The sequence below is a fragment of the Colobus angolensis genome, unplaced genomic scaffold (genome assembly GCF_000951035.1).
Source record: "Colobus angolensis palliatus isolate OR3802 unplaced genomic scaffold, Cang.pa_1.0 Scaffold151, whole genome shotgun sequence".
NCBI classification, from domain to species: Eukaryota; Metazoa; Chordata; class Mammalia; order Primates; family Cercopithecidae; genus Colobus; species Colobus angolensis.
The window spans coordinates 1,784,013-1,808,868 of record NW_012114611.1 but is presented as its reverse complement, the minus strand read 5'-3'; the positions used below and the strand labels follow the sequence as shown (position 1 = coordinate 1,808,868).

General features: G+C 46.4%; 1 protein-coding gene across 2 annotated transcripts in view; it reads left to right on the top strand.

Moving 5' to 3' along the window:
• Positions 1 to 3,505: 3,505 nt before the first annotated feature.
• TUBA1C (tubulin, alpha 1c) overlaps positions 3,506 to 24,856 on the top strand; it is a 65,209-nt gene continuing 43,858 nt past the window's right edge. Inside the window, exon 1 of one of the 2 annotated variants that reach the window (XM_011936187.1) lies at positions 3,506 to 3,740. The gene's annotated coding sequence lies outside the window, so the exon portion shown is untranslated. The remainder of the gene's footprint in view (positions 3,741 to 24,856) is intronic. The other variant, XM_011936186.1, reaches the window with a different exon arrangement.

The following is a 24,856-nucleotide window of genomic DNA, read 5'->3' as shown; positions in this document are numbered from 1 at the left end:
TTTCTTTCTTTCTTTCTTTCTTTCTTTCTTTCTTTCTTTCTTTCTTTCTTTCTTTTTCTCTCTCTCTCTCTCTTTCCCTCTCTCTCTTTCTTTCTTTCCTTCCTTCCTTCCTTCTTTCTTTTTTCTAAAGGAGGGATCTCACTCTGTTGCCAAGGCTGGAGTGCAGTGGTATACTCATGGTTCACCGTAGCCTCAACCTCCTGGGCTCAAGTAATCTTCCCACCTTAGCCTCTGAGTAGCTGGGACTACAGGTGCACCATGCCAACCTAACGAAAAAACAATTTTTGTAGAGATGGAGTCTTACTGTGTTGCCCAGGCTGATCTCAAACTCTTGGGCTCAAGTAATCTTCCTGCCTCAGCTTCCCAAAGCACTAGGATCACAGGCATGAGCCCAGTGCCTAGCCAGAGCCTTCTTTTTCTTTTCTTTTCCCTTTCCTTTCCTTTCTTTTTTTCTTTTCCTTTTTTTTTTTTTCTTTTGAGGCACAGTCTTGCTCTGTCGCCCAGGCTGGAGTGCAGTGGTGCGATCTTGGCTCACTGCAAGCTCCACCTCCTGGGTTCACGCCATTCTCCTGCCTCAGCCTCCCAAGTAGCTGGGATCACAGGCGCCCGCCACCACGCCCAGCTAATTTTTTTGTATTTTTAGTAGAGATGGGGTTTCACTGTGTTAGCCAGGATAGTCTCGATCTCCTGACCTCATGATCCGCCTGCCTCGGCCTCCCAAAGTGCCAGGATTACAGGGCTGAGCCACCGTGCCCGACCCTTTTCTTTTCTTCCTTCCTTGTTTCTTTCTTTTCTTTCTCTCTCTCTTTCTTTCTTTTTGTTTTTTTTAATTGAGATGGGGTCTTGCTCCATTGTCCAGGCTAGTCTTGAACTCCTGGGTGGAAGGAATCATCCCACCTCAGCCTCCCAAAGTGCTGGGATTACAGGCGTGAGCCACCGCACCCAGCTTACAGGCCATCTTTCTAAAATGCAGTTTGGATCATTTTACTTCCCTGCTTGGAACTTTTTGGTGGTTCCCATGAGCTACCAAGAGAAAATCCAGCTTTCTCCCCTTGTCACACAGTTTTTCCATTGATCTCTACCTAAATTCCCAATCTCATCTTTGGTGCTATGCAAGCTCCAAACTTCCTTTTTTTCCAGCAAACACCAGGCTCACTATCTATCTCAATGCCATGTACTTGCATCCCTCCTCCCATCCCTGGAAAATATCCCTTATTTCTCAAAGCTCAACTCAGGAATCACTTACTTACTTCCTTTATTTTTTAGACACCGTTTTGTACTGTCGCCCAGGCTGGAGTGCAATAGCATGATCTTGTCTCACTTCAAGCTCCGCCTCCCTGGTTCAAGCGATTCTCCTGCTTCAGCCTCCCAAGCAGCTGGGATTACAGGCGCCCACCACCACACCTGGCTAATATTTTGTATTTTTAGTAGAGACAGGGTTTCACCCAGGCTGGTCTCAAACTCCTAACCTTGTGATCCACCCACCTTGGCCTCCCAAAGTGCTGGGATTACAAGCGTGAGCCACTGTGCCCAGCCAAGAATCACTTCCTTTGACATTTTTCTGATTCCTTGAATCTCAACCAAGGAAAACAGTATTTCCTCCTCCCCCTGTGGCCCCACAGTGCTCCCCTGCATGTTAAGTGTTGACACTGCTGGCTCCTTGAGGCTGTGTCTTACTCATTGGAGTAGGCTTATCAGCCCACAGGGGTTTAGCAAATAATGAGCTTTTAATAAATGCTTTTGAGCAGTTGAACGAACTGTACATGAATGGGTTTATATTACAACCCGGTAAACACTAAATTTGTTCCAAGGAGAACTTCCTACCGGTTGCTCCTGCTCACAGCTCTTGAGGCCATGGGCGTGGCCAGGACTGGGTCAAGGACAGGGCCACTCCTGTGTAAGAGCAGGGCCCAGGTGTGCAGCCTGTTGAGGTCCATCCTGTACTTCTATGACAGTTGTGTGGCATTTGGTGACTCAGGTTCTAGTACAACGCCACTGAGTTCTCAGTAAACTCAGTAAATTCAGGGAAGCATTTCTAAACATATAGTCCACTGGCTGGGCATGGGGGCTCACACCTGTAATTCCAGCACTTTGGGAGGCTGAGGTGAGCAGATCACCTTAGGTTAGGAGTTCAAGACCAGCCTGGTCAACATGATGAAACCCTGTCTCTACTAAAAATACAAAAATTAGCCGGGTATGGTGGTGGGCACCTGAAGTCCCAGCTACCCAGGAGGCTGAGGCAAGAGAATCGCTTGAACCTGGGAGGTGGAGGTTGCAGTAAGCCAAGATGGAGCCACTTTACTCCAGCCTAGGCAACAGAGTGAGACTCTACCTCAAAAAAATAAGAAAAATAAAAATACCGTCCTTGGGTGAGGAGAATTCTTTCCTCAGGGAAAGAGAGTACTTTCCTGGCCAATATAGTTTATTATCAAGCATAGGATAAATTAGAGAAAGGCAGGTTTGTGACAAAACTGATCAGAAGCCGTTTGCATAGTGCCAGGTGTTAAACATCTATTAGCTAATTTCATGACACTGTCATGTCACTTCTCACTTTTCATTTGTGTTTTTTAATCTTCCAGGAAAAGTTATTAGACTAGATGATCTCTAAGATCACTTCCCATTCTATCATTTCATTGTCTGGTTCTTACCTAATACCAATATAATGTGTGTTTGAGATGGTGAAGGTTCAGGAGTTCTTGGCGACATTTCACAGACAGGAAACAGGGCAGCGGGGCACGGGGTTTGCTTCAGATCCGTGGATCCTTGCTGAGCTCTACTTCATTAAGTGATCAATATTTCCTGGCTCCTGGGTGGAACTGCAGTTACATGTCCCTTTGGAAAAGCTGGTCTGTTTTTCCCAAGGCCTGCAGAAAAAAACCAAGGCTGGCCGGGTGCAGTGGTTCATGCCTGTAATCCTAGCACTTTGGAAGGCCAAGGCAGGCGGATGACCTGAGGTCAGGAGTTCGAGACCAGTTGTCAACATGGTGAAACCCCGTCTCTACTAAAAATACAAAATTAGCTGGGTGTGATGGCACATGCCTGTAATCCCAGCTACTCAGGGGGCTCAGGCAGGAGAATCGCTTGAACCCGGGATGCGGAGGTTGCAATGAGCCGAGATCTTGCCATGGTGCTCCAGCCTGGGCAACAGAGCAAGACTCTGTCTCAAAAAGAAAAAAACCAGGGTCAGAGTATTGTTACGAAAAATACAACAGCACCACTTATTCTACTCCCACAGCCTACCTAGGCTTTGAAGCTCATAGTATTGAGAGCAAGAAAACTCAGAGGTGCTAAGACTGCCAGTCTTAGGCTGCAGGAGAAGAGGAATAGATGTGAAGCTGCTAAGGAGCAATTTCAGTGATCTGTGGACTAGGATGGAGGAGGCGGCAGGGACCTGATCCCAAGGGCACAGTGACAAGGTCAGCCTCATCTCTTCTCTCTGTTCTTGGCAACAGCCAGTCTAGCCAGAAAGAGCAATCTGTCAAATCTAATTAGAGTAGAAGAAAGTGAACAATGGGCGCCCAGCTCTAAAATGACAGCCTGTTCAATGGGGTGGAGGAGCTCGGGAGGGATGAGTGCTTTGTGTGCTTGGAATTAGATCCTTCAAATGGAGCCTTTCTTAACTCCAACTGCACATCTCTAACTGGATTCTTATTTACCTCACCAGGACTTTTCAGCTCCCTAGGCCTTTTAACACATGCACATCCAGCAAAAGCAGAGGAGAACCTGGCTGTGATTCAAAGGTAAGGCTGGAATAGTAATGTAATGTAAATAGTTTCATCATGCACGGCTTGGACATGGTACTGTGTGCATGCAACTGATATTTATGAATTTGTTCCTATTTCTTCTTTCATGTTTAATTATATTGGTGGCATTGGTGTTTATCTTATTATTTCTGCAATTCTTTTCATTATAAGGCTTATTATTGGAATCTTGAAATTTCAGAGCAGCCTGAAGTTTTATTAGGACCACAAATAAACATATTTTAAGATGCAATACACGTTAATTATATTTTTGTCTTATACTTTAAATGGCCTCTCTGATTTGGATATTTTAGTTTTTGAATCAAAAGTGGGTTGTGCAGGGAAGAGGCATATTTTATAAATGGAATCAAATGAGCATATCCCTTAAAATAAATGCATGAATACAGGCTATTGAAGCTTAAAAACCATGCATCTGCAGAATCTGAAGTCTCAAATTACAGAGGCTTATCTATTATCAGCAAATATTATGCTAAAGACTAATGGTTTGCTAATTTTACTCTACTTCAGTGTGGGATACTCAGACATCTTAAAGGTGTGAGGAAAAACAATTCTGTGAAGTGGGATGGAGAGAATGGGAAGAGAGTAGGCGCTAACACAATCTGCAGTTTACAAGTCTCTGTCCCCCAGGTTTGGATGGTCTTTCCTATGCATTATCTCATTTAATCCTCAGGGCACCCTGTGAAGTGTGTTACTATCCTCTCCACTCTGCAGATAAAGAAACTAAGGCCCTGAAAACTAGCCCAAGGTTACAGAGAAAGGCAGTCAGGCCTTGAACCCAGGTGGTCTGCTTCCAAGTCTATTGAACTTCTCAGAAATATATTTCTGGTAGACACAGGAGACATTAAATTTAAAAAAATCATTAAAGTATTAATAATGTCAACACGAGGACACTCCTCTAATCTATTGGCCTTCCCTGGACATGAAGGAGGCAGTGGATTTCAGCTTGGTATATTTGTATCACTTTCCCCACTTTACTACATGTTGCGAACCTTTATCTTTCTTTTTTGACACAGAGTCTTGCCCTGTTGCCCAGACTGGAGTACAGTGGCATGATCTCAGCTCACCGCAACCTCTGCCTCACGGGTTCAAGCAATTCTCTGCCTCAGCCTCTTGAGTCTCTGGGATTACAGCTGTGTGCCACCATGCCCGGCTAATTTTTGTATTTTTAGTAGAGACAGGGTTTCACCATCTCAGCCAGGCTGATCTTGAACTCTGACCTCAGGTGATCCGCCCGCCTCGGGCTCCCAAACTGCTGGGATTACAGGTGTGAGCCACTGGACCCGGTATATTTTCTAACAGCATCACTTGTTTCTTTTCTGTCCTTTCTTTCTTTACATACCCATTATGAATAAATTATCTTGTAAAAAGACAAAGGAAGGCGGGGCGCGGTGGCTCACGCCTATAATCCCAGTACTTTGGGAGGCCGAGACGGGCGGATCACGAGGTCAGGAGATTGAGACCATCCTGGCTAAAAATACAAAAAAATTAGCCGGGTGCGGTGGCGGGCGCCTGTAGTCCCAGCTACACGGGAGGCTGAGGCAGGAGAATGGCGTGAACCCGGGAGGCGGAGCTTGCAGTGAGTGGAGATCGCGCCACCGCACTCCAGCCTGGGTGACAGAGCGAGACTCCTTCTCAAAAAAAAAAGACAAAGGAAAAGTCTGCCAGTACTGCTCACTTCACCCCAAACCCAGTCTTCTCCCCAGAGAAACACCTGTTAACAATTTGGGGTGTAACCAACTATTTCCTACCTGTTTGCATAGAGGTGTGTGTGTGTGTGCACATTACATTGTTTTGTGTGACTTTTTAAAATAAATTGTGCCATGTTGTGTTTTCTATTCTTAACTTGCTTTTTTTATTTCTTTCTTTATTTTATTTTTTTATTTTATTTTTTGAGATGGCGTCTTGCTCTGTCGCCCAGACTGTAATGGCACAGTATAGGCTCACTGCAACCTCTGCCGCCTGGGTTCAAGCGATTCTCCTGCCTCAGCCTCCCTAGTAGCGGGGACTATAGGCGCGTGCCACCATACCCTGCTAACTTTTGTATTTTTAGTACAGACAGGGTTTCACCATGTTGGCCAGGCAGGTCTCAAACTCCTGAGCTCGTGATCTGCCTGCCTTGGCCTCCCAAAGTGTTGGGATTACAGGCGTGAGCCACCATGCCTGGCCTTTTATTTTATTTATTTTATTTTTTAGAACAGTCTATGCCTTGTGGAAATCTTTACCTGGCAGTATGCTAAAATCTAATTCATTTTATTTAACTCTTACATAGCATTTCATGAATCATGACTTGTACTATTTTCTCTCTACCTCATCTGTGCTTTTGAAATGGTTTAATGGCATACAAGTCGACATTTAACCCTATTTGTACTTATGGGGCAGGTAGAGACAGGCGCAAGCTTTCTGGCTGGCTGGAGTGTTACTAACAACACAGGAGAAGAAGGAAAGGTGAGACACGCCCACACCAGCACTGTGAGCCTAAGTGAGAGGCCTGGGGCAGATACAGTGTTCCCTCTCTGCCTCTGAATATTTGAGCGTTTACCTTTTTCTTGAACCCAGCTGTTCTTCAAACATTTATTCCTTATGCATGAGATAACAATAACATACTCCACAAGGTGCCATGGGGATTAAACTAGAAAATGTGCAGGAGAAGGCATCAAGCCCAGGCATATTGCAACATGTTCCGTTATGAATTGTGCCTGTGCTGACCCTTTTCCCTCTCCCTCTTAAATCATGTATTGCTTTTTAAATTTTATTTGAGCTCATTTGCTCTGAAGGACTATCCCTCTCACTTCAGATATTAGGTTGCAAGGCTCAAAGAAGGGTGGTTAATAAATGGAGCTATGGAAGTCATCTTGAGATGTTCTGGTGCAGGATTGTGCCTGAAAGCATTGGAAACTGACTGAGCTGGACTCAAGTCCTGATGTGGATACTTAACTAGCGGTGTGACTTGGGTAATGTTTTGTCATCTGGAAAATAGGAAAATAAGGGTAATCCTAATAGTAATACTTAAGTCTGTGGGGTGTGGTCAGGTGTACATAAGATAATGTATGAAAAGAACTTAGTATAGTTTCTGGTATAGAGGAAGGTCAGCTGCTGTCATTATTATTTAGAAAAGTTGCACCATCCCCACTTTAGTTTTCTGGCTATAAAGTATCACTATCTAGTTTCCTCAGAAGTGACAATAAAAACAGGCTTAATCTCAGAGCACAGCTGTTTGTTGTTCCCTTAGTCCGTAATTATTTTTTAATTGTTATTTTTTATAGGCAGGGTCTCACTCTGTTGCCCAGGCTGGAGTGCAGTGGTGCAATTATAGCTCACTGCAGCCTCAAACTCCTGGGTGCAAATGATCCTCCTGTCTCACCCTCCCAAGGAGTTGGGACTAAACTACAGGCATGCACCACCACTCCCAGCTAATTTTTAATAATTTTTTGTAGACGTAGGATCTTGTGTTGCCCAAACTGGTCTCCAACTCCTGAGCTCAAGCAATCCTTGCGCCTCAGCCTCCCAAAGTGCTGGGATTACAGGTGTGAGCCAGCACTAATTTCTTTTTTAAGTAAATATTCCCTGAGTGACCACTGCATGTGTAATACCTTGCTGGGCACTCTGAGAAATATAAAGGAAGTGCGAAACAGGGCTCTTGCCCTCAAAGTGCTTACAAATTTTAAATGTAATCTCCTTAACACTGGAGAGAACACAGTGTAGTACTGTGAACATATGTGCCATGGCTATTTTTCTTTAAATTTCTGCTACATTAAATATAGATAGATGATAGATAGATAGATATAGATATAGATATAGATATAGACATATAGATGGAGTCTCGCTATGTTGACTAGGCTGGTCTCAAACTCCTGGCCTCAATTGATCCTCCCATCTCAGCCTCCTGAAGGGCTACGATTACAGGCGTGCACCACTGCGCCTGGCCTTCTGTTACTTTCAGAGGCATCTATAATTCTTGGACACCTGCTCATACGTTCTGTGTCTAGCTTCAGAATTATTGTAGAAGCTTGCCTGAAGGTCACCTATAGAACCTGAGCCATTAGATCATCTGTCCCTAAACGCTAATGCTAGGCTGGTTTCCTGGCTGGGGTTGGCTCTCACTTCCTCCTGAGAGCCTGAGAGAAGGAGAACAAGAACTGATTGGGAGGAGCTGCCCTCTGGGCTACCCAGCGCTTGCTTCCACAGTAACGTGCAGATAGTCCCTTGTTCTCGACACAACAGGAGCAGATATTTAGAAGGCAGATTAAATCCAAAGAGTAGAAACTGTCTGAAAGGGCCTGAGGAAGCTGTGTGAAGGGAATGAAACAACCTTATTTTTGTGGATAAATTCCCAGGAAATAAACCTATAGTATTTACAAAATGTCCACCTGGTCCTTCTCAGCACAGTAAGCTTTCTCTGACCCATAGAACCCATTTTCTGTTTGGACGTGAACTCATTGCAGCCTGCCCAACATGAAATTCCAACTGGACATAAAAGGCCACTTCAGCTGTCAAGCCACGTGTGGATTTCGGTTTAAGAATCAGCCCAGGCAGCAGATGCTCCGAGTGCTTGGGGAGTGGCACGCCTATTCCTGATACAGAAGTCAGGCGCCCTTTGTCTTGATCCCCCACTTAAATCAGGGATAGGCAATTCTGAATTTTTAAAAAGGAGCTATGTTAAATCCTTCTTATGAGAAAAAAATATCACTTATAATGTGGAAAGTTGAGGTTTCTCAGAGAGCTCTCCCTTTTACTGCTGAGCGGGCTTCTTAGCAGGCAAAGATATCTGCTCAGTAATTATACCTCTGTGAAGAAGCGATTCCTAAGTGTAATGTGTATGACTTGCCGTTTTTGGGTTAAGTACAATTTCAAACACTCTGTCTCCACCACCTTTTATTCTGGAGGTGTTCTTTTTATTTTATTTTATTTTATTTTTTCAAAGTGGGGCACATTTCTGAAATTTTTGCTGGGAAACTCAGAATACGAACTTAATCTAAAAATAGTTTGACCCTGCATTTCACAGAGTTCAGGGCTTCAAAACTATGCTATCCAAACAGGATTGGTGATTAATTTATTTTGACCCCCTACAAGAAGTGAAAGCAGCTGGTTTACGAGACTTGAGAGACAGCCCATTTTCCAAGGGAGAACAAAGAGAAAGTGGCCACCCCTCCCCCAGGGAGCGCGCTTTGCTTTGTCTGAGCGGACTCCCTCCAGGGACTGCCGCAGGGGAGGCTCAAAGCTGTGTCCTTGCGATTAATTTGGTACACTTGGTTCAGCAGCCCGGGGAATGTGGGGAGATGTGTGCCTGCACAGTATCAATGTTATCAGCTGCCCTGTTCATGTCGCCTCTCCCTGAAGGACACTTTCATGACACAGTAACACTTAGGAGGACGTTCCCCTCCTTTACTTCTGTTTCTCTGCTGATAAACAAACGTCAGGCATCTTCCTGGATCCGGTCCCTGATTCACTAAGTTACTGTACATCCATTGCCCTTTTCTGTCCTCCAAACACTGAGCTCTCAGTGCTCTTCTGGCTGGATCCAGATTGTGAAGGTTACAGCCCCACTGGTCCCTTTCAGGACTTGGGGGCCCAACCTTCCAGCTCCAGGGCCTCAAGGAGCCTTCCATTCCTGATTGATTCCCAATTACCGTGTTTCTGGTGCTACCAGACAAAAGAGAAGGCCCTGTTTTGACCCAGAGCCCCATAGCTGTGCCCTGATGGGAGATGGGAATTTTGATGTCTGACAACAGGGACCTGATCAACAGCGTGACTCCTAGACCGAGTGAACCGTGGTCCGTCCACGAGCCTTCTTCACTAGAGGAAAAACGGAGATGAATGATTATGACGCTTGAAGCAGGGAACCTCTGCAAATGGGAGGGTCCGGAAGGTTATCCGGAGTCACTGGGCAAGGTGAACGGCAGGGCTGCGTAAGAGAAAGGGTCTGCTCAGTGCAGGCCAGCATAAACTCTGCAACATAAAAAGAGCGAAGCTGCGCTCTGACATCATCTTTCGGGTTGCAGTTCCCGGTAACAGGGCTGGCTCCAGAGCAGAAGCGCAACCCGTCATCTTCTTGCGGGCCGCAGCCATAGGTGGAGAAAGGTGGTACCACAAGGCTTTCCCAGTGGATGACGGTGACGCGCAATAAGCAGACGATTGCAGAGGCTCCTGTCAAATGGGTGCAGAGAAAAGGGAAGTAGGGAGAGGAGGAGGGACTTAGAAATGGCACTGCAACGATCCTGGAATAAAAACGAGGGGCCACAGTCAGAAATGACAAACGCCTCCACCTTGAAACACAACCCCTAGCCCATTTATCCAATTCGCCTCTGATAACTGCTTTTAATACGTTGTAAATCCCATTAAAGCAGGATAGAATAAATGAAAGCAGTCTCCTACCAGGTTCTAATTTTCATTCTCCTTTAGGATTGTCTTAAATAACAAGGACACCCTAAAAATCAAGTCCATCCTGTTTAGCTGTGGCAAGCGTTAAAAACCGTTAAGCTCGTTGAAACACTGCTCTCCAAACCAGAGTAGGCCTCCAGGTATTTCTGCAGAGCAGAAAGGAGGCTGTGGTTGTGTCCATGACTTTGCTTCCTTGGTTAGGGCGGTGACGTGCAGCGCCAGGTCCTGCGCCTGGGCTCCCACCCGCGTGGCGCCGCAGCCCTGGCGAGCCCCGAGCGCTCTGTCCCCGGTGACCAGCAGGCGGCGTTGTCTTCGGGCCGCGGCCGCCGCCCAGCCCGCCACGAAGGCCACTTCCGCCGCGGCCCCGCGAGCGCGTCCCCGCCACGCCCTGCTGTTTAGAAGCGACGTTTCTTCACACGGCGCTGCCCGCGAAAGTTTCTGAACTATTGTGCCCTTGTGACAATTAATGCTGTTTGAAAACCTCCCTCTTGGGTGGACATCCAAAAAAAAAATTTTTTTTTGGAGACGGAGTTTTGCTTTTGTTGCTCAGGCTGGAATGCAGTGGCGCGATCTCGGCTCACTGTAACCTCCGCCTCCCAGGTTCAAGCGATTCTCCTGCCTTGGGATTACAGGCGCCCGCCACCACGCCCAGCTAATTTTTGTATTTTTAGGAGAGACGGGGTTTCACCATCTTGGCCAGGCTGGTCTCGAATTCCTGTACTCGTAATCCGCCCTCCTCCGCGTCCCAAAGTGCTGGGATTACAGGCATGAGCCACCGCGCCCGGCCAAAAAAAATAATAATAATAATTTGGGATTGCGTAATCAAAAAGTTTTTTAGACATCTGAAATGCATTTCAACTTATTCGAATGAAAAGGGCCCCTGACAAGACAAAAAGGCAGTATAGGTTGAAAATTAGGATGCTGGAAAAAAAAAAAAAATTCCCCTTCCTGTTTATTCCAGATTTTTCTACAGGCTTGGAGTACAGCTCGCGAAAATTCAGCTGGGGCGCCATCTGCTGGACGCGCCGCGCCGCTGCAAGACCCTTTCCGGGAAGGTGTCAGGGTTGCAGATGACGGCCCCATTTTTTGTCCAGGAGAGACTCTTTGGCCCCAAGGTAGCATTCATATGCTACCTTGGCTGGACCAAGCTGGGCGCAGTGGCTCACGCCTGTAATCCCAGCACTTTGGAAGGCCGAGGCAGGTGGATCACTGGAGGTCAGGAGTTTGAGACCAGCCTGGCCAACATGGTGAAACCCCGTCTCTACTAAAAATACAAAAATTAGTTGGGCGTGGTGGTGTGCACCTGTAGTCTCAGCTACTCAGGAGGCTGAAGCAAGAGAGTTGCTTGAACCTGGGAGGCGAAAGTTGCACTCCAGCCTGAGCGACAGAGCGAGACTCTGTCTCAAAAAAAAAAAATAATAATAATAATAAAAAGAGACCAGCCTGACTCTCTGCAAGAAAGTGGCCTGTGTTGAGGAGCCCTCGGGCTTCAGTGAGTCGTCATTTGCTACATTAGTGGTCTCTGAGGAAAACCTGAGGCTCAATTCATTTCATTTCCACCACCAGCCCAGGGGCACAGGACTACAAACTAAAACTATGCTTTCCATCAGTGCACACAGTGGGTTTCAGGGACGGAAATCACAGTGTACTTATTCTGAATGCTTCTGATTTTGCTGAATGGGAGGAGTTTCCAAGGTGAAGAGGGTGACAGAAATGAAATTAGTCTGGGAGTAGGGAGATGTTAAAATGTGGCCTTGCCATGGTTTGATATAAGATCACGAAGCCCTGCCAACATTTTCCAAACTCCTCAGTCAGTTCTGATTCAGTTGAAGATTTTTCTGTTTAGAAGACTTTGGGCCCTTTCCACATGAGGGTCTAAACCCATTAGCAAACACATTTATACACATACTTCAGCATGAGCCTGCATTCCCCAGTACTGCACTGTGTTAAAGTCCATAATCAGAAAATGTTTGGAGAACTGGTAGAAAGCAGAATTTTAGAGCAGACTGCAGTTGGCCCACCCGCCTGGAAAAATACGGTATGAGGGATAGAAAGCATTTGTAATGGAAACGTTATCAAGCATAGTTCTGACCCGGCAAAGCTTGATAGTTACTTTCCAACAAAACTGAATGTTGTATTCAGAGATGAGCTTATGATGGTTTTCCTGAAAGAGATGAAGTAGCTTTATCAGCAGTGTAGCCTACTGGAGCCTCACTGATTATATAGTCCTTGGGGTCCATGTCCTGTGACTTCCATGTAAGTCATGTGTCATTTAATGACTGATACTTTCTGAGAAATGCATCCTTAGGCAATTTCATCACTGTGCAAACATCATAGAGTGCACATACACAAACCTAGATGGTAGTGTCTTCTACACTCCTAGGCTATATAACATAGCCTATTGCTCCTAGGCTTCAAAACTATGTAACATGTGACTGTACTGAATACTGTAGAAAATTGTAACACCATGGTAAGTATTCGTGTATCTAAACATAGCTAAACAGAAAAGGTACAGTATTTGATACAGTACAGATTATGATATTATAATCTTATGGAACCACCATCATTAATGAGGTCCATGATTGACTGAAACATCATTATGCAAAGCGTGACTGTATAGTCAATATTTTATAAGGACATCCTTTGCTACTTCCATAACTAAGCCCTCGTGAATGAGACCTGCTGATTCTACCATGATGCTGATCATAGAGAAAATGTTAACTTTCTATATGGGTGCTTGAAGAAGATAGACAACTAACAAAACAAGATGAAAAATAAGACAAAAATCCAGGCCAGGCGTCGTGGCTCACACCAGTAATCCCAGCACTTTGGGAGGGCGAGGTGGGTGGATTACTTGAGGCCAGGAGTTTAACATCAGCCTAACCAACATGGAGAAATCCATCTCTACTGAAAATACAAAATTAGCCGGGAGTGGTGGCAAGTGCCTGTTATCCCAGCTACTCGGGAGGCTGAGGCGGGAGAATTGCTTGAACCTGGGAGCAGAGGTTGTGGTGAGTCGAGATCGCGCCATTGCCCTCCAGCCTGGGGAACGAGCGAAACTCTGTCTAAGGAAGGAAGGAAGGAAGGAAGGGAGGAAGGGAGGAAGGGAGGAAGGGAGGAAGGGAGGAAGGAAGGAGGGAGGGAGGGAGGGGAAGGAAGGAAGGAAGGAAAAAGAAAAATAAGATAAAAATCCAACCTGTGCTGAGTGTGGTGGCTCACACCTGTTAATCCCAACACTTTGGGATGCTGAGGCAGGAGTTCAAGACCACCCTGGGCAACACAGACCCCCCCCCCGTCTCTATTAAAAGTTTTTAAAATTAGCCACATGTAGTGGTACGTGCTGGCAGTCTCAGCTACTTGGGAGGCCGAGGTGAGAGTATCCCTTGAGCCTAGGAGTTTGAGGGTGCAGTGAGTATGATCGCGCCACTGCACTCCAGCCTGGGTGACAGAGACCCTGTCAAAAAAAAAAAAAGAAAGAAAGAGAAAGAGGGGTGGGGAGGGAGGGAGGAAGGAAAGGAAAAAGGAAAGGGAGTGGCAGGGAAGGGAAGAAACCAGATGCGGTGGCTCACACCTATAATCCCAGCACTTTGGGAGGCTGAAGCATGTGGATTACTTGAGGTCAGGAGTTTGAGACCAGCCTGGCCAACTTTGTGAAAACTCGTCTCTACTAAAAATCCAAAAATTAGCTGGGCATAGTGGTGGGCGCCTGTAATAGTGGTGGGCCCCAGCTACTCAGGAGGCTGAGGCGGGAGAATAGCTTGAGCCTGGGAGGCAGGGGTTGCAGTAAGCCAAGATTATGCCACTGCACTCCAGCCTGGGTGACAGAGCAAGATTCCGTCTCAAAAAAAAAAAAAAAGAAAAATTCATTCTGGCTATTCATGAGTGGACTGTATTAGAAAACTAGTAAGATGAAGTTATTGGGTACCGAATTGTGACTACTATAGGAAATACTGATGGCTAGTGCAACATCTATTATATCCCACAATTCTGCTAATGTGAGAATATATAAGAAAAAACTAATTTAGTTTCTCCTGTACTGTCACTCAACAATCAACACAGAATACTTCCGTGACCTCTGGTCACCAAAATGTGTGTGGGAATTTTTCCCCACCAACAATCAATCAATCAGTTCTTTTCTGCAATGGATAGTAGCTGGGTGTTCTCTAATTCAATTCTCACACTACCTGGAGAGCCTCCGATCCCAGTCCCACAAGACTGAGCTCCGCTTAGGATGCTGATTGCAAGCCCCAGGTGGCTTTTACCGGCTATAAATGAGGGTTCCCACAACCTCCTCCTTGGGATCAGTTAATTTGCTAGAATGGCTCACACAACTCAAGGAAGCACTTATTTATATTTACCGGTTTATTACAAAGGATATTCATTTTTAATTTTTTTTCTTATTTTTATATTTAAAAAAATGTGTTTACAGACAAGGTCTCACTGTGTCACCCAGGCTGGTATTGAACTTCTGGGCTCAAGCATGAGCCACCACACCTGGCTACAAAGGGTATTTTCAAGGATGCAAATAAACAACCAGATAGAGGTATAGGGCAAGGTACGGAGGAAGGGGCACCAAGCGTCCATGCCGTTCCTGGGCACACCACTCTCCAGGAACCTCTACATGTTCAGCCATCCAGAAGCTCTCTGAACCCTGCCCTTTTGTTTTTTTACTGAGGCTTCATTACATAGGAATGATTGATTAAACCGTTGTCCATTTGATGATCAGCTTAACCTTCAGCCCCTCTCCCCTCCCTGGAAGTTTCAGCCCTCTGGGAATGTGGCTGGTTCCCCTGCCAGCCAGATCCCCATCCTGTAGCCATCCTGATTTTCACCTCATTAACGTAAACTCAGGTGTCTTGAAGAGTTTGGTAAAAATAACAAAAGATTGTCTGTCTTCCACCTTTATTACTCAAGCTTTTCCTGAACTGCTTCAAGACTCAGGACAAAAGGCCTTTAATAAAATATATTGCTCTAGTCACTTAGGAAATGACAAGGCTTACAGGAGCTGAAAGCCAGGAATAGTGGAGGAAAACCAAAATATATACATCATAATGTCACATAATGTATTAATATTTGTAGAGTCAGCCACATGCGGTGGCTCATACCTGTAATCCCAGCACTTTGGGAGGCCGAAGTGGGCGGATCACCTGAGATCAGGAGTTTGAGACCAGCCTGGCCAACATGGTGAAACCCCATCTCTACTAAAAATACAAAAATTAGCCAGGTGTGGTGGCACATGCCTGTAATCCCAGCTACTCAGGAGGCTGAGGCAGGAGAATCACTTGAACCCGTGAGGTGGAGGTTGCTGTGAACTGAGATTGCACCACTGCACTCCATCCTGGGCGACAGAGTGAGACTCTGTCTCAAAAAGAAAAAAAAAAAGAAATAAATCGCCTGAAGCTGGATGCAGCTGCGTACTCCTGTAGTCCCAGCTACTCGGGAGGCTGAGTCAGGAGGATCGTGCGAGCCCAGGAGCTAGGAGTCCAGCCCTGGCAACATAGGGAGACGGTATCTCTAAATAAATAAATAAATAGCTTGATAAGAAATCAGCACTGAATATTGGCATTAAGTAGAGACTCGAGCATCTCTCAGCAAAGGTTTTTTCAGGGCCTCTGGCTTGAGACAGGACCAGGATGGGAAGTGGAGCAGTGGGATCTTCCGCTTGTGTGGCACAAGGCAGTTCCTTGAAGCTGTTTTCTCTTGTTGTTCTGTTTATTTCAGTTACTTGTTTGCTAGGAGGGTGCCTCCACCCTCAGAGCACAGACACACACACACACACACACACACACACACACACACACACACACACTACCTGCCTTTTTCCTCACAGACATCCCAAGAGCATTCTCTGAGCACTATTTTTGGTGAAGCCAATATAAAAAGGCTGCCCACTTCCCTGGCAGTTGAGCTCAGGATTCAAATATTTATGTTTGGCAAAAAGCAAGGGGAAAATTTTTCTGGAGATGACCTCTCCCTTGACTTTCAGCTTGTTCTGTAATTGGGCTTTTGAGAATATGTGACCATTCTCTGGAAAAAAAAAAAAAGCAAGAAACATTAAATTCAGTCGTTTCTATCTGGACCCTAGAGTTAAGTGTGTCCCTCATGTTGAAATCCTCATTCCACAGAGGAACTGCCTTAAAAATATCAATTTGGCTGGGTGCAGTGGCTCACACCTGTAATCCCAGCACTTTGGGAGGCCGAGGCAGGTGGATCACGAAGTCAGGAGATCGAGACCATCCTGGCTAACACAGTGAGACCCCCGTCTCTACTAAACATACAAAAAAATTAGCCAGGCATGGTGGTGGGCGCCTGTAGTGCCAGCCACTTGGGAGGCTGAGGCAGGAGAATGGTATGAACCCGGGAGGCAGAGCTTGCAGTGAGCCGAGATTGCACCACTGCACTCCAGCCTGGGCGATGAAGCGAGACTCCATCTCAAAAAAAAAGAAAAAAAAAAATATATATATATATAAATCAATTCACCCATTTTTGTTTTTTTCAGTATAGATCAGTCCTCTTCTCTCCTCTCTCCACAAAATGTCAGGCTCATCAGAGGGTCTTGGCTTTCTGGCCACTTCCTGGACCCCCAAAGGGTGCCCCTGCTGTGAGTTGGCAGCACCCATTGTGGCTCTTTTATCTACTTATTTATTTTTGAGACAGGGTCTCTCTCTGTCACCCATGCTTGAGTGCAGTGGTGCGAACATTGCTCACTGCAACTTCGACCTCCCGGGATCAAGTGATCCTCCTGCCTCAGCCTCCCGAGGAGCTGGGACTACAGGTGTGCACCACCACACTGGACTAATTTGTTTTATTATTTTTTGTAGGATGGACTCTTACCACGTTGTCCAGGCTAGTCTTAAACTCCTGGGTTCAAGCGGTCCTCCCACCTCAGCCTCACAAAGTGTTGAGATTACAGGCATTAGCCACTGCACCCAGCCCATCATAGCTCTTTTTTTCTTTTTGAGATGGAGTCTCACTCTGTCACCCAGGCTGGAGGGCAGTGGTGTGATCTCAGCTCACTGCAACCTCGGCCTCCCAGGTTCAAGCGATTCTCCTGCCTCAGCCTCCCAAGTAGCTAGGACTATAGGCATGCACCACCACACCAGCAAATTTTTGTATTTTTAGTAGAGACAGGGCATCACCATGTTGGCCAGACTGGTCTTGAACTCCTGACCTCAGGTGAACCGCCCACCTTGGCCTCCCAAAGTGCTAGGATTACAGGCGTGAGCCACCGTGCCTGGCCCCATCATAGCTCTTATAATACCATATATAATATGATTTATCTGTGTCTTCCATACCAGGCACTTAAATTTTATGAGAATGGGGCCAAGATTATCATGTTCATTTTGTACCTTCAGTGGCTAACTAGTGCCTCAGACCAGGCAAATGTTAGGTAGGATTCAACACTGAGATGGGAGGGAAAGGTGTTTCCATTGGAGGAACTGGCAGGACCACATACAAAGGTATAGACCTGGAAGAGTGACAAGGAGCATGAATGTGGTTTGCTTCAGCCTGAAGGGACTGACAGGAGGTAAGATGGGGTGATTATGATGTGTGTGAGTTTAAGGCAGTGGTCATCAGAACTTGAAATAGTTACAGTTGATGCAATTTCTGGTGTACGATAAATGCTTTACCCCTTCCTTCCTCCCCTTCCCCTTCCTTCCTTCCTTCATCTCGCTCTGTGCCCAGGCTGGAGTACAATGACGCGATCTCAGCTCACTGCAACCTCTGCCTCCCGGATTCAAGCAATTCTCCTGCCTCAGCCTCCTGAGTAGCTGGGACTACAGGTGCACGGCAACGCGCCTGGCTAATTTTTTGTATTTTAGTAGAGATAGGGTTTTACCGTGTTACCCAGGCTGGTTGCGAACTCCTGAGCTCAGGCAATCCGCCCACCTCAGCCTCCCAAAGTGCTAGGATTACAGGTGTGAGCCACCGTGCCCAGCCTTTACACATATTTTCATCAAAACTTAGAGCCTTCTTTCTTTTTTCTTTTTTTTTTTTTGAGACAGAGTTTCACTCTTGTTGCCCAGTTGCTGGAGTGCAGTGGCGTGATCTCAGTTCACTGCAACCTCCACCTCCCAAATTCAAGTGATTCTTCCGCCTCAGCCTCCCAAGTAGCTGGGATTACAGGCACCTGCCACCACACCTGGCTAATTTTTTGTATTTTTGGTAGAGATGGGGTTTCACCATGTTGGCCAGGCTGGTTTTTAACTCCTGGCCTCAAGCAATCCACCTGTCTCGGCCTCCCAAAGTGCTGGGATTAACAGGTATGAGCCACGGCACCTGGCCAAAAATTTACAGCCTTCTTAGACAAGGTGGCATGAGGAAAAAAATGTGGTTTGGAGCCACAGATCTAGTGCATTCCATTTGTAGAAAATATCACTTAACTAGCAAAACCAGTCCCCGTGGCCAAACCAACCAGTCAAATGGAGTTATTTTGTTTTTTTGTTTTGTGTTGTGTGTTTTTGTTTTGTTTTGTTTTATTTTGTTTTGAGATGGGGTCTTGCTCTGTCACTCAGGCTGGAGTGCAGTGGCACAATCCTAGCTCACTGCAGCCTCAAATCCCCAGGTTCAAGCAATCCTCCCACCTCAGCCTCCCGAGTAGCTGGGACTGAAGGTGCACACCATCACACCCAGCTAATTTCCAGCTAATTTTTGTTGTCATTGTTATTTATACAGACAGGGTCTCCCTGTGTTGCCCAGGCTGGTCTCAAACTCCTAGGCTCAAGCGATCCACCTGCCTCAGCCTCCCAAAGTGCTGGGAATACACGTATGAGCTACTGCGCCTGGCTGATCTGTGACTTCTAATTGTTTTGTTGTTATTGTTGTTTTGAGACAGGGTCTTACTCCTGTTGCCCAGGCTGGAGTGCAATGGTGTGATCTCAGCTCATTGCAACCTCTGCCTCCCAGGTTCAAGCTGATCCTCCCACCTTAGTGGCCTGAGTAGCTGGGACTAAAGGCACATGCACCACCATGCCCAGCTAATTTTTGTATTTTTAATAGAGACAGGGTTTTTGCCATGTTGCTCAGGCTGGTCTCGAACTCGTAGCTCAAGTAATCTGCCTGCCTCAGCCTCTGGAAGTGCTGGGATTACAGGTGTGAGCCACCATGCCCGGTTGTGACTTCCAGTTCTAAGAAGCTTGCCATGAATTTGTTAAGATGAAATAGGGTGAGGGCCGGGTGCGGTGGCTCATGCTTGTAATCCCAGCACTTTGGGAAGTCGAGGTGGGCAGATCACCTGAGGTCGGGAGTTCAAGACCAGCCTGGCCAACATGGTGAAAACCCCATCTCCACTAAAAATACAAAAAATAGCTGGTGGCGCGTGCCTGTAGTCCCAGCTACTTGCCCAGCTGAGGCGGGAGAATTGCTTGAACCTGGGAGACAGGTTGTAGTGAGCCGAGATCATGCCACTACCCTACAGCCTGGCAGCCTGGGCGACAGAGTGTGACGCCAACTCCAAAAAAAAGAAATCAGGTGCACCCTGTGGGTGTTTCTTACTTGGCTCTCAGGAGATCCTCCGTCAGTCATGATGCTTCTCCAGTTATCCCTTTGCTTGGGAACATAGCACATAGCATAGTTCAGGATGGTTGAGGGATAGCTTTTTGTTTTTGATTTTTATTATTTTATCTATTTATTTATTTTGAGACAGAGTCTTGCTCTATTGCCCAGTCTGGAGTGCAGTGGTGCAATCATGGTTCACTACAGCCTCAATCTTTTTGCTGTGAAGGCTAAGAGGACTTGGGAAGGGGAGGCTGGAAAAGAAAAATCAGCTCATTGCAAACCATTCTCAGGCAGATCCCTTTAAGGAAAGAGTACATTTGGTGATTTAGAACCTGGAAATTGAGAGCTGTAATACTATCTCGTTAAAAGAAAAGCTGGCCGGGCGTGGTGGCTCAAGCCTGTAATCCCAGCACTTTGGGAGGCTGAGACGGGCGGATCACGAGGTCAAGAGATCGAGACCATGCTGGCTAATACAGTGAAACCCCATCTCTACTAAAAAATACAAAAAACTAGCCAGACGATGAGGCGGGCGCCTGTAGTCCCAGGTACTCGGGAGGCTGAGGCAGGAGAATGGCGTTCACCCGGGGGGCGGAGCTTGCAGTGAGCTGAAATCTGGCCACTGCACTCCAGCCTGGGCAGCAGAGCAAGACTCCGTCTCAAAAAAAAAAAGAAAAGAAAAGAAAAGAAAAGCTTTAGGCCAGGTGTGGTGGCTCATGCCTATAATCCCAGTGTTTGGGAGACCAAGATGGGAGGATCTCTTGTGTCAGGATGTCAAGACCAGTCTGGGCAACACAGCGAGATCCTGTATCTACAAATAATTTAAAAATTAGCTGGGTGTGGTGGCATGCACCTGTAGTTTTAGCTACTTGAGTGGCTGAGGTGGGATCACTTTAGCCCAGGAAGTCGAGGCTGCAGTGAGCTATGATCATGCTACTGCACTCCAGCCTGGGTGACAGGAGCGAGACCCTGTCTCAAAAAAAAGGCGGTGGGGGACACAATTGCTGGCTGAAGTGATAGCAAGGAACAGTATCAGCATGAAGAGAATGGACAGTGGTTCCATGACTGCTCTCAAAGAGCGGGTGGTCTCACTGACACAGGACACACAAGTAACAATAGTGAAAGATGAACAGCGCATGAATAGTGCATAGAGGAAGGACACTGAGGAACAACTGTAGAACAGAGAAAGGGCAATTTTTAAAACGCTGTTTTAGGCCAGGCACAGTGACTCATGCCTATAATCCCAGCACTTTGGGAGGCCGAGGTGGGCAGATCACCTGAGGTCAGGAGTTTGAGACCAGTCTGGCCAACATGGTGAAACACCGTCTCTACTGAAAATACAAAAATGTGGGGCCAGGTGCAGTGGCTCACGCCTGTAATCCCAGCACTTTGGGAGGCCAAGGTGGGCGGGTCACAAGGTCAGGAGATTGAGACCATCCTGGCCAACATGGTGAAACCCTATCTCTATTAAAAATACAAAAAATTAGCCAGGCGTGGTGGTGCACACCTGTAGTCCCAGCTACTCAGGAGGCTGAGGCAGGAGAATCGTTTGAACCCAGGAGGCAGAGGTTGCAGTGAGCCGAGATCGTGCCACTGCACTCCAGCCTGAGTGAGAGTGAGAATCTTAAAAAAAATTAGCCAGATTGCGCCACTGCACTCCTGCCTTGGTGACAGAACGACACTCTGTCTCAAAAAAAAAAAAAAAAACAAGGAAAAAAAAATCTGTTTTAAAACATGTATTGATTGTCTGCAGAAACAGCTGAATTTTCAGCAAGGCCCTAAATGGGGCTCTAAATGACCTCACCACTCACCATGGTATTTTCATTTTCAAATTTCACACATTGTTTGGTCATGTTTCTCCTTCTTCATCTTTTACCACAAAATGAATGTTTCCCTTCTGATTTGGGAGACTGTGTCTTCTTAGAAGAAACATCTACAAATGGGAAAGCTTGTGATTAAGAATTTACATCTATAGTCCTGGTCTTTTAAAGGTATCTACAGTATAATGGTTAAAATGCCCAGGGAAGAAGGAAGTTAAGGGAAGTAATTTGAGTAGCTTCCCTATTTTTAGAAATTCTGTTATGACCAAATTTTCCCAGAGAGGTTTTTTTTTTTTTTTCGAGATGGAGTTTCATTCTTGTTGCCTAGGCTGGAGTCCAATGGCGCGATCCCAGAGAAGGGATTCTTTAAAGTTCACAAAGAACATCATCATAAGGCATAATAATACCTTATACTTGTGTCTAATGGATGTAATATCAAAGAGTTTTCATGATCTTATCCCTGCATTCCCACCAATCATGTCTCCACTGTGTGTAAGGATGGAAAACGAGGTCGAGCGCCATCCCAGACTCACAGTCTGAACAGGAGCTCAGACCTCCTGACAAATACTATGTTGGGAAAGGACTCTGAAGCCTCCTCCCAGACGCTTGCTCAGACCACACCTTCCTTATAATAACTTTATAATAACACCATAGCTATTACTTTAGCTATTTAACAGAAAAAAACAAGACTTGGAGAAGATAAATATACTTGTCAAGTACACAATGACTAAGTTGCAGAGCTATAATTCAACCCAGGCCTGTCTTACTCAGAGCCTGTTTTAGTGCCTGGGAAGTAACTGATAATTTTTGATAAGACAGTTTCAGTACAGTGGTCAAGACAGAACACAAATTACAAGGGGTTTATTCACTTATTCATCACGTGTTTATTGAGGAGGGTGAAACGTCCAGCTATGGCAATGTGAAGACATGGGCAAATTCTTTCCCTAAAAAAAAATTACAAAGGTGGAAAAAATTGACAAAAATGACCATTTCCGGCACTCTGAAAATTGACCAGAGGCATGTAATAACCTGAGAAACAGCCAGGCGTGGTGGCTGACACCTGTAATCCCAGCACTTTGGGAGATCAAGGTGGGAGGATCACTTGAGGCCAGGAGTCTGAGACCAGCCTGGGCAACATAGTGAGACTCCCATCTTTACAAAAAATTAAAATTAAAATATTGGCCAGGCAGTGGTGGCACATGCCTGTAGTCACAGCTACTCAAGAGGCTAAGATAGAAGGATTATTTGAGGCTAGGAATTTGAAGCTGAATTGAGCTCTGATCGCTGCACCCCAACCTGGATGAAAAAAATCTGAGAAGCGTTTATGTTTGAGTAACTGTTGAAGTTTTGTAATAACAGTGGGAATCTGTGGCATCTTGCCTGGGGACGTTGCCATTCTCAGCTGTCCCCTCAGCTCCATCAGCAAGGGGATTTTGTCAGAGTGGGGACTGCTATAACAACCAGCCTTGCAGCTACACTCAAAGAGGGCCTACTTGGTGTGGAGCAGGGCAAGACCAAAGGTTCTACTAACCTGAGGTTACGGTTCTGGCTGGGGCAAGCATCTTCCTGGCTAAACTTCTACACATTTACAGCAGAAGACAGAGGGCCTAAGATTGCCACATACTTCTTTTTTCTTTCTTTCTGAGATGGAATCTCACTCTGGTGCCCAGGCTGGAGTGCAGTGGCCCAATCTCAGCTACCTGCAACCTCAGCCTCCCAAGTAGCTGGGACTACAAGCACGCACCACCACGCCCACCTAATTTTTGTATTTTTTAGTAGAGATGGGATTTCACCATGTTGGCCAGGCTGGTCTCAAATTCCTGATCTCAAATATCTGCCCACCTCAGCCTCCCAAAGTGATAGGATTACAGGCATGAGCCACTGCACCTGGCCTAATTGCCACATGCTTCTGCCTCACCCTGGGCAGCCTACCTAGAGAAAATGTGATGGAAAAACCCAACAGCGAATAAAAGTAAAAGCCCAGACAGAATTGAAAATGGCCTGAACTTGGCCGGGCGCGGTGGCTTACGCCTGTAAGCCCAGCACTTTGGGAGGCCGAGGTGGGCGGATCATGAGGTCAGGAGATCGAGACCATCCTGGCTAACACGGTGAAACCCCGTCTCTACTAAATATACAAAAAATTAGCCAGGTGTAGTGGTGGGTGCCTGCAGTCCCAGCTACTCAGGAGGCCGAGGCAGGAGAATGGCATGAAGCTGGGTGGCGGAGCTTGCAGTGAGCCAAGATTGCGCCACTGTACTCCAGCCTGGGCGACAGAGCGAGACACCGTTTCAAAAAAAAAAGAAAATGGCCTGAACTTTGAATGGGGTGCTTCCTAAAATATGCAGAAATTCATTATCAGAAGACGGAAGGCCAACTGGCTTATGGTGTTTCAGGACAATTTCTGCCCCATCATTGGTCAACCAGGAAAGGCTACTCAGACACGGGGCAACTCCTAGAAAGCCAGACTTAAAAAATAAAACAAGGCCGGGCACAGTGGCTCACAGTGGCCCAGCACTTTGGGAGGCCGAGGTGGGTGGATCACCTGAGGTCAGGAGCTTGAGATCAGCCTGACCAATATGGTGAAACCTCGTCTCTACTAAAAATACAAAAATTAGCTGGGCTTGGTGGTGGGCACCTGTAATCTCAGCTATTTGGGAGGCTGACACAGGAGAACTGCATGAACCCAGGAGACGGAGATTACAGTGAACTGACATCATGCCACTGCACTCCAGCCTGGGCGACAGAGTGAGACTCCATCTCAAAAAAAAAAAAAAAAAAAAAAGTAAGAGAAAAAGAAACTGAGCAGAGAGATCAGCAGCTACACACCTCAGAGGGGGAGACAGAGCTCATAGATTTAACCCAGGCAAGTCTCTAAACAAAGACAAACCCGCTGGACTTGGTGGCTCACGCCTGTAATCCCAGCACTTTGGGAGGCTGAGGTGGGTGGATCACCTGAGGTCAGGAGCTCAAGATCAGCCTGATCAATATGGTGAAATCCCGTTTCTACTAAAAATACAAAAATTAGCTGAGAGTGGTGGCATGCACCTGTAGACCCAGCTACTCAGGAGGCTGATCGCTTCTCAGCCTTTTGGCTAAGATCAAATGTACTAAAGAGGCTGACACAGGAGAGTTGCTTGAACATGGGAGGTGGAGGTTGCAGTGAGCAGAGATCATGCCACTGCACTCCAGCCTGGGTAACAAAGCAAGACTCTGTCTCAAACAAAGCAAAACAAAACAAAAACAAAGACAAACCCACAAACAAAGCAAAAAACAGGCTTTAGAAAGTAAAATTGGCGGCCGGGCGCAGTGGCTCATTCCTGTAATCCCAGCACTTTGGGAGGCCGAGACGGGCGGATCACGAGGTCAGGAGATCGAGACCATCCTGGCTAACACGGTGAAACC